The sequence below is a fragment of the Phalacrocorax aristotelis genome, chromosome 29 (genome assembly GCF_949628215.1).
Source record: "Phalacrocorax aristotelis chromosome 29, bGulAri2.1, whole genome shotgun sequence".
NCBI classification, from domain to species: Eukaryota; Metazoa; Chordata; class Aves; order Suliformes; family Phalacrocoracidae; genus Phalacrocorax; species Phalacrocorax aristotelis.
Window position 1 is genome coordinate 708,875 of NC_134304.1, and position 16,870 is coordinate 725,744.

The 16,870-nt window shown below is 53.3% G+C and overlaps 1 long non-coding RNA gene across 1 annotated transcript in view; it reads right to left on the reverse strand.

Moving 5' to 3' along the window:
• Positions 1-16,870, reverse strand: part of LOC142048938 (uncharacterized) — a 497,607-nt gene that overhangs the window by 271,580 nt on the left and 209,157 nt on the right. The window contains exons 7-8 of the long non-coding RNA XR_012657563.1: positions 11,715-11,841; positions 11,226-11,303 (exon numbers count right to left, since the gene is read on the reverse strand). This is a non-coding gene — a long non-coding RNA (uncharacterized LOC142048938). The remainder of the gene's footprint in view (positions 1-11,225; positions 11,304-11,714; positions 11,842-16,870) is intronic.

The following is a 16,870-nucleotide window of genomic DNA, read 5'->3' on the forward strand; positions in this document are numbered from 1 at the left end:
ATTAGCATCAGCGCCAGGATGACGCAGCCCTCCATCGCTGCCCCGGGACCAGCATCACCATCACTGCCCCAGCGCCAGCATCACTGCTGGCGAGCTGGATCTGGACCAGGGAAGGAGCTGCAGCCGCCCTGGGGGGCCAGGCAGGGACTGGCTGAGCGCAGAATCTCAGCTCACACCTGGCCGGCGAGCGGTCATCGCTGGCTGGGGCTCGCACACCCAGGTCCCGGAGCCGCAGCCGCACCAGCCACCCAGCTCGCTCGGACCCACCTACGGCCTCCTCCGGCGCTGCCTGGACCTTATCCAGCAAAAGCCCCTGCTCACAGCTGAGCCCCAAGGCGCTCTCACAAAAACTTCCCGCCTGGCCTCTGCCAACCCAGGCGAGAGGCTAGTGGGGCACCCCCGCAGGGGCCTTCACACAGGGTTCCTATACCCCTCCGCTATTCAGCTACAAGGCGACGTGACCAATCGCTAGCACCCTGCTACCCGGCACTAAACACAGACAAACATTGCACAGCAACTCTACTTTTCAAGCGCTCTTGCTGCTTGCCTATTGATCCAGGTGTCCCTGCAATCAGCCCTCCTCAAGTGACGGATCTGTGACGCCAGACGATGCTGGGAAGGTTTCAAAGACACGGCAGAGGGGCTAGGGCGCTGCCATTATCTTGCTTCACCTCGGGTATCCTTTAGGCTTCATGGGCACCTCTAAGCTTCCTGCATGCAAAGCCCTCCTTGCCAGGGCCGGGGTGTTTGCGTTTTTTGTTTGTTTTGTTTTTACTGGGCTCCCTTCTTTTACTTCAGCATCAAGAAGAGCAAAGTCTCCAGGAAAACTCCACTACCTCATCACATTACAGTGTATCACGTCAACTCATGAGATAGACAGCTACCAACACAGTTAACACGCTTCCCTACTCTAAAGACTGGTTGATTCCATAATTACAGAAGGGAATTTTCCTATTCCTAACATGCCCTACGGTTCCCACCAGCCGGGGCCCCAAACAGCCAGCGACAGGCTGACGGAGAGCCAGCAAGGATGCCACCCGGGGAGGATGGGTCTCCTTTAGCGGTGAGATTTGCTGCTGCATCTCAGAAATCCCCCTGCAGCACTCAGGACCTTTCAGCATCCCTGGCAGAACCGTCCCACGGTGGGTCATCGCACCCGCTCCCTGCCAGGGGGTTTCTCAGATCAGAGCTAGGGGATCTGCCGATGGCGGTGGCCCTGCCGAGTCAGAACTCTGACCAACTGTGGAAGGGGATAAAGTCCCTGTAGTGCACGTAAGAAAATATGCTGGGGAAATCAGTCTGGGTTATTCCTGCCTCAGGCAAAGGCAAACCCATTTTAATCATTAAACTGTTCTGATCTCAACCCACGGGTTTTCTTAGTTTGGCCCTTCTGACGCTCTCCCCCATCCCACAGGGGTGGGGGCAGTGAGCCAGCGGCTGCGTGGTGTTTAGCTGCTGACTGGGGCTAACCCACTCTGCTTAGTCCCCGCGACACCCTTGGAACCCCGCCTTCAGGGCATAGCTTAGGAGACATGGTAGTGTTGGGTTGGCGGTTGGACTTAGTGATCCTAGAGGCCTTTTCCAACCTTAATCATTCTATGATTCTATGATTCCCTAGGTGACCTGTGGGGGTGGGGCGTTCCAGGGGGTCAGTGCTTGGAGGAGGGGTGTGGCTGGGGAGGCCGGACTGTGAGGTCACAGACCCTTCTGGGCCATGCCGTGATGTCCTGGGCTGTGCCGCGGGTACAGCTCAGGCAGTGCCTGCAGCAGCAGCAGCAGCAGCAGCAGCAGCAGTTGCAGTTGCAGCAGCAGCATGGTGCAGGTGCGGGGGACCGTGGCCCCCAACCACCTCCTTATTCTCCTCCTCCTGGTGGCCCTGCAAGCCCGGGAGGACTGGGCTGCTCCGTGGCGAGCACGGGGATTAGGTAGGTGACAGGCGAGGACAGGCACCCAGTCCTGGGCAGCGTGGAGCAGCACCCAGCGCACCTTGGGGCGGTAGCGGGGCCGGGGCTGCGGTGGGGCAAGGCTGGGAGAGCAGCAGGGCTGGGCTGAGCCAGGGGAGCTGTGGCCAGCTCCACGGGCAAGTGGGAGGCAGTCGTGCTGTGGGGAGGCACAGGGGGCCGCGGCCACTGCAGGGGGATTTTCCAGGGAATGGTGGGGCCGGGAGCCGTGTCGCGGGGTGAGAAACCATCCCTAGAGCCGGCCCTGCGCCGCCCAGTCCCGCTGCAGCCTTCCTGCAGCCTGACTATCGGGGCCAGAGCTGCATGGCCGGCCAAGGGAATAGCCTGCGGGAGTGCTTCTACGCCCGGCTGGTCACAGCTGTGCCCCGAGCCATGCCTCTGCCGCTCCCCAGCTGGGTCCGGCTTTCAGCCCTGGGGACGTCTGTCCTGGGTTGATGTCCGCTCAGGAAGACGGGAGCATTCCTGCTTTAGCCCTGCAATGCTCTGCTTGATTACAGCTCTGCCTCCAGGCCACGGCCACCAGGCCTCTCAGGAAGATGCTGTCCAGGAGCCCCAGGGTGATCCCACAGGTATGTCACTTGACGGAATGAGTAGTTAGCTTTGACTACGCTGGTCATGTGAAATTTTCCTTAATCATTTCTTGGCCAATGCTCACACATGCAGAAGAGCAGAGACGGCACAGCTCGGGCTCGGTGATGTGCCCTGGGACTCTCTGCCTTGCAAAGCTGTCTTTGCCAGACCCTGCGAGCCTGTGCTGCTTCCAGTGCCTGCTGCAAAGCCCGCGGGCTCTCTGGGGCTGAGTTCAGAGCTGGTGTGAGCTCCAGGGAATCCTTTCTCCCGACAGATCCATGCATGGTTGCTATTGGATCACCGTGGTCCAGGCACCCAGGAACTGTCTGCACGATGCCCCTGAGTGGAAGGGAGAGAAGAGTGCCATGCAGCAATCCCGCGTTTCAACTACATTCACTGCATCCGTGAATGAAGAAGTATCCGAAAAAGTGTATGGAAATATTTCACGGGAGCTGCTCTGTTCTGTTTGTTTACAGACGTGGCTGGAGGCAATGGACATCCAGCTTTCCTGCTGGCTTCCAGGGCTGACGCGCAGGGAGATCGCAGCATGGGTACGTCGTGGCTTTTGACTTCCTTTGAGAGCTGCCAGCTCAAAGCCCAAGTGTGAGCAAGGCATCTCCTGCGGGTGTGAGAGCACAGACCTGCGTGTGCGTGCCGTGTCATTAGGCGATCCCCACCTATGCTTCCCTATTCGGTTATGATGGCGGATACCCCAGCGTAGGATGAAAACTTCTCATGGCTGTTTGGCTGCAGATATGGCTCCGACTCCTCGGCTGGGTCCTGCGCTGGAGCTCACCTGGCACCCCAGGGGTGAGTCGTCAGTCTTGGCTGACTTCACAGACTAAGCACTCCTTTTCAGTATTTGATCAGAGAGAAATTGAACGGGATACTTTCTGTTAAGCTCCTCAAAGAGCAAAGTATAAAGGTGAAATAGGCAAACCTAAGTACAAACAAGACGATGACATGCAATCTCCTAGTCTCTCAGCACGTCAGGTTTTGCTGTGTACTGGTAAACTGGGAAGTGCCTAGTGCTGACATTTTTCTCTGTGAACGGCACATTGCTTGCACTAGAGATGAGCTGCACCCCCAAACGCCCAGGCTTTGTTTCTAAGTGTTAACGTCTTTTGCTTCCTGAAGATACCATGTTCCTGATGAGGAACAGTTACTCCTAATTAAACAGACCATCCTTCTTTCTAAAGAGATGGACCACCAGACTGTGGAGAACGAAGAGCTTCAGGAAGGAGGCAGTCCCACGGTGCCAGGCTCCGATGAAAATCCAGCAGCGATTCAATCAACAGGCATGCCAGGTAATCCTGTCCCCCAATCCTCCAGGGTCACATATCAAAACCACTGGGGGTCTGCAGGGTCCTCCCCTGGTGCCCACTACTGCACATCGTGTCAGCAGCCAAACTCTTAGTAGAGAGCAAGTGTTCTAAAAGAAGGCTTTACCCGTCTCTCCTTTTGGCAGCGCTGTCCGACCCCGGGGAAGCCCACCACGCCAGCATATACGACTTCTTTCAAAAGAACCCAGGTACTGAGCAGTCTTGCAGGGGCCATAAGTGGGACACGCTCCGGAAAACTGGAGGCATGCCCGCGTGCACATGCTGGAGAAAAGGCCAAGGGGGAGAGCAAGGTTCAGGTGTCTCCTGAGAGGGCCTGACTCCATCCCCTTGGGGGTGGGTCCTGTGGGGAGGGAGAGCTGCGGGTGGCACTCCCTGATGCTGGGGTGGGCTTTGTCCGTCTCACTCAAAGGGGCGATGGGTCAAACAGCTGTGCTCCCCCACTTGCTCTCCACCTGCCCTCATGAGTGCTCCCAAAGGGTCAGAGTGAGCCTCCAGGCAGCGGCACGAGCCAGCCTTGCAAAGCGAAGGTGGGCGAGCGCAAAGGAAATTGTGGTTTAGCTGTCTAGTTCCAGTTGTGTTTTAGAGAACTTGGTTGTGGTTTTCCTCTTGTCTTGGGGGTCTGTGGGCTCTCCACTGCCACTTGTGAAAGTGCCCAGAAGATGGCTGCAAGAGCTCGCGGTTCAGCTCACCATGTGTGTCTGATAGCCTTACTGGGTGATGAAGGTGCCATGATGGGACCTGCTTTCCTGAAGGGCTCTTTCCCTTGCTGAACTTGCCACGGCATCGTCCTGCCCTCTCTGAAGGGAGTCACCTACCATCACCCTGCAGTTTGCCGGAAACGCACTCAGTGGAATGAGATCAAGATCACATGCAATCTCCTAGGCGTTCAGCAGGTCAGGGTTTGCTGTCTAGTTATGTCTAGTTACACTGACTCGCTTTCTTTCTAAAGAGCTGGACCGTGAGACTGTGGAGAAGGAGGTGCTTCAGGAAGGAGGCGGTCACATGGTGCCGGTCTCTGAGGACAAACGAGGGGCAATTAACTCAAAGGGGGTGCCAGGTAATTGCTGGCCTTTGGTGTCATAAGTCCAAATCCCCTGGTGTCTGCAGGCTCTTCCCTGGGCGCTTGCTGCTGCACATCGTGTCAGCAGCCAAATTAGGAGTACGGAGCGACTGCTCTAAAAGAAGGCAGGAGCACCTCTCTGAGGATGACTCTTATCTCTGGGGTGTGGAGGTTATTGCCCTCAGTGTGCCACAGACACACTCGCTCCTAACCCTCTGTGGATGCAGGGAGATGCTCACCGCCCGCCGCGCCCCTTCACAGGAATTTCAGAACTCTGCCATTTTGGGAACGAGGCCACCTGAGCCACGGTCAGTAGGGGATGACAAACGTGACTCTTAATCCAATGTCCCTCCATCAGTACCTGCATCCCAGAGCTTGCTGTGTGTCCCCCCCAGAGGCCCTGGGCACAACAGAGGGGGATCCCTCCAGTGACCTGAGGGCCAAAGGGATGCCCTGACAGATCGGCCACGGCTCAGAGGGAACCTCCACACCATCCTTCTGCATCCTCTGTGCCTGAGCCTTAATGATTGGCATATGAGGCATTCCCTTTCTCGGATTCTTGGCAGTGCTGTCCGACCCCGGGGAAGCCCACCGTGCATGCACAGCATGTATTAAGTTATTCAAAAGAACCCAGGTACTGAGCAGTCTTGCAGGGGCCATAAGTGGGACACGCTCCGGAAAACTGGAGGCATGCCCGCGTGCACATGCTGGAGAAAAGGCCAAGGGGGAGAGCAAGGTTCAGGTGTCTCCTGAGAGGGCCTGACTCCGTCCCCTCGGGGGGTGGGTCCTGTGGGGAGGGAGAGCTGCGGGTGGCACTCCCTGATGCTGGGGTGGGCTTTGTCCGTCTCACTCAAAGGGGCGATGGGTCAAACAGCTGCGCTCCCCCACGTGCTCTCCACCTGGCCTCATGAGTGCTCCCAAAGGGTCAGAGTGAGCCTCCAGGCAGCGGCACGAGCCAGCCTTGCAAAGCAAAGGTGGGCGAGCGCAAAGGAATTGTGTGCAGGTGTGAAGGGTCACCAAGAAGGGGGAGCAAACCTGTGTCACGGGGAAAACTGGATTATGGCCATGCCAGAGCGTAAGCAAAGCTGAGAGGAGTAAGAGAGGCTCCAGAGTGCATTGAGATGCAACGGCCTTGGGAGTTTCCTTTGCTTCTCCTGAAGCCAAGGAAATGTTGCAGCCCCAGGATGTTCACTGCTTCACAGACGCTAACAAAGTGAGAGGGGACATTTCCTGGCAATGTCAGGCCTCCTGTGAGAGGAGCAGTAGTGTGCAGGACACACTAACACACAGAATCATTCCTCCAGGCGTGGATGACAAGAAGGACACTAATGCCATGGATCCAAAAGATTTCCGCTCCTACTGCATAGAAGGCGCCGTGGCAGTCTTGGGCTCCATGTTGTTTGGGATGGTTTTCTGTTGTGCAGTCTGTCTGTGGTGGACGAGAAAACGGTGAGTCGATTCCGGGGGTAGGTCTTGCCAAACTTGTGCTAGATGGCTGCTATTAGCCACAAAGCATTTTCAGGTAGGGCATTCTGGAGTGCCGAGTTAGTTACTGGCCAAACTCTCCTGAGATTTCTGCTGTAAGATGTTTTAACTGTCCTCTCAACTCATGGGCGCTCTTTGCTGAAACCTGGCCTTACTCTTGCAAGGTCAAAGTGACCCTGCCTGGACAAGAGCAGACCCCGCAACACGTGTGCCTGGAAAAGCAGCCGCCGGCCACGGAGCACCGGGGGGAACCAGCTGATGTCATCATTCTGGATTTCAGTAAAGCTTTCAATACTGTCTCCCACTGTCTCCTTGCTTCTGATGTCATGGGAACCTGAGTAGTTGCTAGGGCAGAAGCAGGCCCCTGGCTTGTGCCGGTGCATTTTGGTCACCCTCCGGAATAAACACTCCAAGAGGAAGGAGACGCTTCCAGAACACATCAGGAAGTAACTGACTGAAGGGGGGAAAGAACAAGAAAGAGCTGGCTTTGTTTCCTGATATCATTGTTTCCAATGATATCAACAAAAGAGATTAAAAAATGCCCTGTACAAAAATCCCTTACTGCCTTGTGTTTACTGGATTTCCTACAGTTAGTTAACTGAGTTCACTTCAACTTCCATGGTGCATTCTATTATGACAGCTTACCAATCCCCATTTCCTACTTAGGAACCATTACCTTGAAGAAAACATAGAAAATCAGTTGTATACAAGAAACGTCACCTTATTTTGCAGGATTTAAGTCAGAAAGACAAAACTCACTCTCGCTCTCCCACTGCTCACAGCCCATCAGCACTGGGATACAGCCTACGCCTCCTTTGCCAAACAGGTATTAGGGGGAATCGTGGCTCTACGTCAGACGAGGCAGCGGGCATGTTGCAGGGGAGACACGCCGGTGCCACGGGAATGGAAGATGTTTAGAATATGTGGAAGGGAGATACTAGCGTGGGAAAAGTTACACCAGTCCTCATTTAGAATCAAAAGAGCAGCCAGGGAAAGCAAAAAAGTGTGAAATGCACACCAGCACCTCCACGAACGTGGACACCAATTTGAAAAGCCAGGCGAAAGCAACGGCAACAAGAACAGCAGCTTGTTCCACAAAAGCTACCTCCAGCTGAGAAGAAGCGCACGCTGCTCTCTAACACGCGAAGCCGCCTGCGAGCACCTTTGTTACAAGGCCTTTATGAAGACAGACCTTTTGGCACCGGCAACACCTCCCAGGACAGCACTGACTGCCAGAGCAGAGACGCCAGCACGGGAAGACTCCTGCACTAAAGCTCTACCACAAAAGAACGCCGGCTGTCCTTGAGCCTCCTTGCAAAATGCAACACAGTGACAACAGAGAGCTTCACATCAACAACAAAGTTTTACCTCACAGTAAAACAAAGAAGGGACCAACAAAACCGATCCCCTTTTTCTAGACTTCTTCCAAAAAGGCTTCCCGGTATTAACGCTTCAATTTTCCATGCAGAAGCTCCTGACACCAAACATTTTCCCACTGCGCTAGGCGCTGCCTTTGCCTATTCTCCTACGCTGCTGCCAACTCGCTCTGGGAATGAACAAAGAGAACCTGCCTCAGCTCACTGGCTCTGAACGCCGCCCTTCTGCCTCGCACAAACCAGGAAAATTGGTGAAATGCCGTTCCATACCTCTGAAACGTGCAACCATTATAAACCAATTGAATAACATTCATGTTCTAAAATCAGATTTACTTTTACAAGAATCCTATTCAAATAATACTCCATTCACGGTTTCAGTTTCCTGCTGCATTTCACATGCGTATCCAAAGGGAATAAGAGATGATCCCAGAAAAATTTAAAAAAAAAAAGAGAAAGAAAATGAAAAAAGAAAAAGAAAACAAATGCCCCCCACCAAATTCTTTCTACGCTTCTGAGTTTGGGTTTTTAATCCCATTCCTTTACTCTCTGAATGACCACACAGCTACCCCTACACTAAAAGGCAGGCACACAAGCCACTATAAATACCCTGTGTTAATCCACCGATGGCTTGACACCTTGCACCAGAGTCCCTCTAAGTCAGTGTTAACCTGTACAACTTAGCTGCCCACGGAAGACAGACCCACACGGAAAAGAGTCCAGAAATTAAGGTGCTCCTTAAAGCCTTCATACAGGAGCGACAAAAACTGCAGAGAGTGATGTTAAGACTAGAGCTGCGTTTTGCTTTTAAAGAGAGTCCGTGTGGCAATCAGACATTCAGGCAGATTAAAACCCCATGTTATGTCACGTCCAGATCTGGAAGGAGGGGTTACAGAATAAATTCAAAACACAGGGGCAGGGGCCAAGTGCCAATTTGTCTCCTTGGTTTCGCTCACCCTGACCCCCGCTCACCACTTGGAAGCTCACAGCCCAACGAGCAATACCTGTGCCCTGTCCATGCTCGTCTCACTCATCCAATAAGGGCAAAAAGACAGGAAGCAAAAGGAAACCAACGGACCAAGCATGCTCGTACTCAAGAGCACTCGTCAGGGCACAACAACAAAAACTCAGAGAAGCTTTGGCTTTATTCCAACACTCATAACCTTTATCACACAACAGGCAACTTTCCCCCCCAAGGCTTCTTCATATTCTTCCCATTCAGAAGTGAGCCCCTGGGTCCTGGTGCAGAAACCCCCCCCTGAGACAACAGCGAGTTACAACTACATTCCATTTCAGATCACTTCGGTAGGCACAGAGTCAAGGCGTGGCGTGATCTCTCCTCCCATTTCCTCTCCCCAGCTTACCTAGATGGCAGAAATAAAACTTAACGGAACTGTCCTTTTTCACAAACAGAATTTCCTCACGGATTATACACCTACGCCAGCACACAGCTTGCCTTTCCACCTAAGCCTCTGAGATTTATCAAGATGATCGCCAAACTAACGCAGTCGAGCACCAACCCAACTCGTCGCTTTAGAAATCACCACCGCACAAACGCTTCCTACCAGTAATCACACTGTAGCGCTACAGACAAACAAAACCCCACCTGGATTCTACCGAGTCCAACCAAATCACGTTCTGGAGAGCCGAGTACTAAGTCACTCTTTCTTTCTTGCACATTCTAAGGTCATAAAAACAGACCGACTCTCCATCTTCCATTAACTTACGCTGACTCCTGTCTACATTCAGATTAGGAGGCGAGGGGACGGGACATCATTTAAGCCTACAGATTAGAGAAGGCAGGAAAAATGAGTAACATTACACCAGTGCATCCCACCTACACGAGCACAATAGTCAATAAGCAGAGATTCAAGGACTTCAGGCTGAAAGGCAATCTTTTAACAACCTGTCAGGTAACTCACTAAAGGCTCTTTTTTCCTCGCCTAAGTCAACAGAAAAATGTGTTCTGCTCTAAAGTCACCTGCTTGCTAGTCCGAGACCCATGGGAATGTGCCTAAGTCTGTTACAGCACAACCACGGAAGCCCGAGAGATGTTCGAGACAGTATTTCTGACGGAAATGATCCATTTCGGACACGTATGTTACAGACACTTTAAAGGGGGGGCAGGGGCGGGTTGTTTTTCACTCTGGCCAAAAAAAGAGACAGCTTTCAAGGCCTTTTTGTGGAAGTGGACAATTAGGTAACTGCCTGCTCTACCATAAAAACAGAAACCTTGTTTTACTATCAGCAAACTCCAAAGATAACGGTACCTTTAAGCCCACCACTGTACATCAAGGTGCTCTCGACTGGAGACTCTGCCGTGACGGCGTGGTGACGCAATACAGGGAAAACACCTCCCGACAAAGTGACGCTCCAAAGCTGTTCCCGAAACGGCATTGTGCAGCACCTGGCAACAGAAAAGCTTCGTTTCTCCCCTGAAAAAGCACCTGCCCTTCCTGGCAGAACAACTGCTTTAACCACTCCTGACGTTCCAGGCTCGTACAGGCAGAGAACACTTCCCTCTGCTTCTTCCAAGCCAACCAGCAGCCCCGTTCCCTTCCGCCAGGAAAACTCCTTTACCACACGGGCGGTGGGAGGCTGCTCACGGACTCCACTGAAACGGTGTGCAGAGAGCCGCTCCCCCGGCACAGCGCTCACTGCCTCCAGCTGAGGACCACACGCCAGCCAGGCCAGCCCATCTCTCCCTGGAAGAGGGGAGGAGGCTGCCTAAAGCAAACTCCCAAGGGAGCACTGAAAACAACTGGAGAATCACAGGCGCTGCCCCTTCCCTTCAAGAGAAGACCCTAACAGAGGAAGACAGGCTTACCGAATTCTGGTCCATGACTGAAAATCCCCCAGCTGAAACCCTCAAGCAACACAGCTTGAAACCAACCACCTTATGATTTTGCATTTCTACCGGACGTTCCTGCACTGCAGAATTCTGACTGCTTGGGGTAAAGATTACAGTCTAGCGATCTAGAGTCCTTATACCATATTCAGCTTGAGTTTGCTAGAAAGCATCCTAATACCTACGGGAATACAAGTCCTCAAGCATACTGCTAAGCCCATCCTTTCCTAAAACTAAGCCAACTCCATTCTAGTTTACTCATTTGGCTTGACACACGCCGCCTTTGGGCAGGGATTTGCACTTCAGCAAGGAATTACCTTCCAATGGGCGCTGCGGGAGTGAATTTAAACTTCTACACGTGCTGATTACAGAGAGAATTTAACACATTTCCTTTCACTGAACTACTTGCAACCCGAAGGAAGTATGAGCTCAGTTACTGCACTTACAGGCAGGTAGAGAGACTCTACGTGTTCTTAACAGAAGCCCCGACACCCGCATAGGCACCCAGCTCTACATTCACATCACCTAGAAAGGCAGCCACCTCACCTGCTTAGCCACTCTCAGCAGCTCTCACTGGACACTCACCCGCATCCCAGGAAATGCTTTGCAAATCTGGCGGCAGCGCTCAACAGGGCTGTCCTCTTCCTTCTGTTTGCACTCAGGCTAGAAAGGAAAAAAAAACAGCAGGGTTTGGCTCTCTAACGATGTATCAGAACTAGTTCTGCATGCGATGTTATGATGATACAGGTGAAAACGGACCAGAACAACACTGTGACTTTTTTGAAGACTGCCTTTCATTTCGTCAGCAATCGAGGAGGGCTCAATGACTCGGCATGTTGTTTTAATAGCTCAAGATTGGTGCAGGCTCCTGTCATTGCAAAGTTGAACGATACTAATGCTTTAGGAGTAGAATTTTTCAGATTTTCTTCATAGTTCATCCTTTTTCATCTCTCAAAACCTCATGCACCTGAGCAGCACCAACCTGACACAGCTGATTCTGTGACCCTGTGCTTCAGGGAACCTCCAGGCAATAACAACTTTATAGCAAGACCCAATGTCAAGGAAAATGCTCACCTCTGGAAAACTTCCCACGCAGCACAGAATCTAGGCTTCTCTCATCTTCCCCAAATGCCTCAACAGTCACCTCTGGAAACTGCAGCAGGCTGCTCGTTACCTGAGCCGTTAGGGCTCGCATTCTGCACTGGAAATCAAGGGAAAAATGCAAAAAGAGACTCCTGTCAGCCATCAACGTTTTGGAGATTGACACAAGTTTCATCCGTTTGCCGTGAATAATCTCCTATCCCTCTCCTGTAGCTCTTTTCCTGAACAAAATGGCACTAAGGACAGGTTTGGATCTCACAGCAGAGCAAAAGGAGAACCCTTTGCGTTTCCGATGCCTACGAGGTCACCAACAAAAAGGGATGCAGAGGTATTGACAAGATAAATAACAGGGAAAAAGCACCGAGACTCTGAGTTTGGGTCTACTCACGCACGTTAGGAAGATGCGATCTGAGAAAAAGCAGATTTTCAAAAGCTGCTCAGTAGCAGCTAGAAGTTTCCATTTGTCCTTTCCCTTGCTTTTCTACTTGATTCCTTATTGTCCATTGCCTTCTAGTCGATTTCACGCATCGTTTAGGTCTTCTTCACTTCTGGCATGTTTCTTTTGAACATGGAGGAATACTAAGTTCTTAACTACCTTCACTCTCAAGCTCCTCCACCAAACGTACCGTTGATATTTTCACCTTACAAGCAATACAGGCTTTCAGAGCTCATCAGTTATACGCTAGTTTTCCATATACTGACGATGTAACCAGAACACTGCACTTGAAAACACTGAGGTTTTTCTATACTTAAAGCCTCGTATTCCTTATTCCAGTCCTTCCCTTCCGATCGCCTGTCCTTACCACACCTCTGCAGGATTTCACACACATATCTAGGCCCTTCAGGCAGTTCCCACACTTCTGGAGGTGCTCCACAAAGAGTTCACGTTTCAGTACATCACCTGAGATTTTCCTGTAGAAAACTGAAGAGCTGAAGCGATTTGCAAGATTAAATAGGCGCATTAGGAAGAGATGCTCCCTACACGTGGAAATGCACACTCCTTCCATTAACTGTGTTTGGCAAGGTCTGCAATGCTTCCTGAAAAAGCCTCCGGAAGACAAGGCAGATTTCATTCCCTTGTTCCAACGGCACTGCTTTCTTCACGGACTCTCAAAAGGAAGATAGGAACCGTAGCTCACTCGGCCTGGGTGTTACACCCGCTGACCAAGGCAGGCATCGGACAGAGCCCTTACCCCGTGCCACAGAGCAGTACAGCCAGCCACCTACACGTGCACACACAGCACGTGGCGTTACCTGTGCCGTACGTGTTCTCCTGCAAACAAAGGGTTATGAGTGCTCCTTCCACTCTGCACTGAGAACCTGTTCTCCTTACAGCATAGGGGGTCACAGCTACCTCTGAAGCCCACACTCTGGCAGCAACACCAAGTTATTAAAGGGAAGCGTCTACAGCTAAAGACAATTTATACAAATGGTACTTCTGTGGAGAAAGATTAAGCTCTAAGGGCTGGGCAAGACCCAAATAACAGATATAGCTCAAGGCCAGCGTTGGAATAACAAATCACTCAGGCAAAACATCTCCCATCACTGCAGAGCACAGCAAACTACAAAAACCCACACCAATCTTTAACAGGTACTTCAGAACCAACGTGGTGCAGGTGGGATAAACTAATACTGAGAACAGGTAGATCAATGCTGTGACCAGCAACTGTTATTATCTCGACCCTTCGTGCCCCACGTTGGGCACCAACAAGGACTGCCGTGGTTTAGCCCCGGTCGGCAACTAAACACCGTGCAGCTGCTTGCTCACCCCCCTCACCCCCGTGGGATGGGGGAGAGAACCGGAAGGGTCAAAGTAAGAAAACTCGTGGGCTGAGATAAGAACACTTTCAAAATTAAAAGAAAACACTACTAGGAGTAGAAGAAGTAGCAGTAACACTAATACTAATGCTAATGCTAATGAAAAGCAAAATAACAAGAGACAGAGAGAGAGGTGAAACCCTGGATTAGGGAAAAAAACCAAACAACAAGTGCTGCAATAGCTCAACACCCACCAACAGGTGCTGCCGGTCCCTGAGCTGCAATCGCTGCTTCCCCAGCCAGTCCCCCCCAGTCAATATACTGGGCATGACGTCACATGAGGTGACCCTTTGGTCAGTTTGGATCAGCTCCCCTGGCTGTGCCCCCTCCCCTCCCGCCTTCTTGGGCACCTGGCAGAGCATGAGAGGTGGGGCAAGTCCTTGACTCATACAAGCACCACCCAGCAACAACTGAAACATCAGTGCTTTATCAATATTATTCTCATCCTGAATCCAATACACAGCACTTTACCAGCTACAGTGAAGAAAAGTCACCCTGTCCCACCTAAAACCATGGCAACGTGGCAACACCACAAGCTATAATGTCACCTCAGTGTGGTGGAGAGGCATATCTTTCAGAAGGCTGGAAAACATGACCCTTCAAACAAGGCCAGCGGAGCTGATGCAGAGCTGGGCTGGATGAATACAGAAATGGCAGCAGTAATCCTGTAGCCAGGATGGCATTTCACTGCCTGTCATTTCAGTCACTACACCTGATTCTCTGGCCTCCGTAAATCTTAGGAAGACAGGATACAGAAGAAAAACCTGGAGTACAGGTACCATCTCAGGGCAGAAAAGATGGCTTGGAAAGAGAACCAGCAGCATTTGGTAAGGTGCTAAACTGCTTACTGAGTTTCAGGTTCGGGAAGGATTAACTAGCCCTTCACCACCCCTGCACAAAAGGCAATACGCTTTAGTATCTTGTTCTTTTGCTCTCGCCTGAAAGGGAGATCGTCTCTAGGAAACTAGTAGGAATCACTTGTGAGAGAAACTGCTTGCTTGCACCCCAGCTTTGGGGTGGAAGAACACCAGCCGCATCACCACCACCCCTCCCCCAAATGCAAGAAAGAGTCAAACACTGACAATCAGACTCTTCTGGGATGGGAACAAATTCTAGAGTTCACACTACAGTGCCTATCTGTTAACAAGGAATCTCTCCGTGTACAGGAAACAGGACCTACAACTCGGGCCTCAGAAAAATCAACACCAAGAACAAAATCGAGAGAATCATCTTAGAGGTTACCGTTGTTGCAGTTTGAAGCCCAGGCCCCAAGAGGCCTAGCCATGCCAGTCTGCTTGGGCACAGATCCATCCAAACCTACCCCGTGACAACAAAAACTAAGAGCAGCCGTCGTGGTTTAGCCGGCAGCTCAGCCCCACACAGCCGCTCGCTCACTCCCCCACCGGCAGATGGGGGAGAGAATCAGAAGGGGAACGCTCGTGGGGCGGGACAAGAACAGCTCAATAACTAAAATTAAAAGAAACAACAACAGAAATGCCATGTACAGGAGAACAACGAGAGGCGCAAAGCCCCGGGGGAGGGGGGAACGGAGGGCACAGGGGGAACGAACCGCCGGAACGAACCGCACGCGCCGCAGCCGCTCGCCGCCCGCCGACCCGGCGCCGCGCCGCTCCCGAGCCGCCACCTGCCCCCCCTCACCATACTGGTCATGGTGTCACGTGGCATGGAATGAACCTGCCATTGGCCAGCCGGCGTCAGCCGCCCCCACCATGGCCCCCCCCTCCCAGCCCCCCCCCCCCCCGCCACCCGGCAGAGCGCGTGAAGCTGTAAAGGCAGCCGCCCCCCACGGTGAGGAGAATTAACCCCTTCGCAGCCAAACCAGCACAGCAGCTTTTGGCAAACACCAACCTGATGCGGCAGGAGCGGCAGCAGGAGCCGCCGCCGCGGCGCGGAGCGGCCCCGATGGTCCCGCCGGGCCGGGCCGGGCCGGGCCCCTCCGCGGCGCTCCTGCGGCTGCTGGGTGCAGAGCGGCCCCGATGGTCCCGCCGGGCCGGGCCGGGCCGGGCCCCTCCGCGGCGCTCCTGCGGGTGCTGGGTGCAGAGCGGCCCCGATGGTCCCGCCGGGCCGGGCCGGGCTGGGCCGGGCCGGGCCCCTCCGCGGCGCTCCTGCGGCTGCTGGGCGCGGAGCGGCCCCGATGGTCCCGCCGGGCCGGGCCGGACCCCTCCGCGGCGCTCCTGCGGCTGCTGGGTGCGGAGCGGCCCCGATGGTCCTGCCGGGCCGGGCCGGACCCCTCCGCGGCGCTCCTGCGGCTGCTGGGTGCGGAGCGGCCCCGATGGTCCCACCGGGCCGGGCCGGGCCGGGCCCCTCCGCGGCGCTCCTGCGGCCGTTTCTTGGCCAATGCTCAGACATGCAGAAGAGCAGAGAGGGCACAGCTCGGGCTCGGTGATGTGCCCTGGGGCTCTCTGCCTTGCAAAGCCGTCTTTGCCAGACCCTGCGAGCCTGTGCTGCTTCCAGTGCCTGCTGCAAAGCCCGCGGGCTCTCTGGGGCTGAGTTCAGAGCTGGTGTGAGCTCCAGGGAATCCTTTCTCCCGACAGCTCCACGCATGGTTGCTATTGGATCACCGTGGTCCAGGCACCCAGGAACTGTCTGCACGATGCCTCTGAGTGGAAGGGAGAGAAGAGTGCCATGCAGCAATCCCGCGTTTCAACTACATTCACTGCATCCGTGAATGAAGAAGTATCTGAAAAAGTATATGGAAATATTTCACGGGAGCTGCTCTGTTCTGTTTGTTTACAGACGTGGCTGGAGGCAATGGACATCCAGCTTCCCGGCTGGCTTCCAGAGCTGACGCGCAGGGAGATCGCATGGGTACGTCGTGGCTTTTGACTTCCTTTGAGAGCTGCCAGCTCAAAGCCCAAGTGTGAGCGAGGCATCTCCTGCGGGTGTGAGAGCACAGACCTGCGGGTGCGTGCCGTGTCATTAGGCGATCCCCACCTATGCTCCCCTATTCGGTTATGGTGGCGGATACCCCAGCGTAGGATGAAAACTTCTCATGGCTGTTTGGTTGCAGATGTGGCTCCGACTCCTCGGCTGGGTCCTGCGCTGGAGCTCACCTGGCACCCCAGGGGTGAGTCGTCAGTCTTGGCTGACTTCACAGACTAAGCACTCCTTTTCAGTATTTGATCAGAGGGAAATTGAACGGGATACTTTCTGTTAAGCTCCTCAAAGAGCAAAGTATAAAGGTGAAATAGGCAAACCTAAGTACAAACAAGATGATGACATGCAATCTCCTAGTCTCTCAGCACGTCAGGTTTTGCTGTGTACTGGTAAACTGGGAAGTGCCTAGTGCT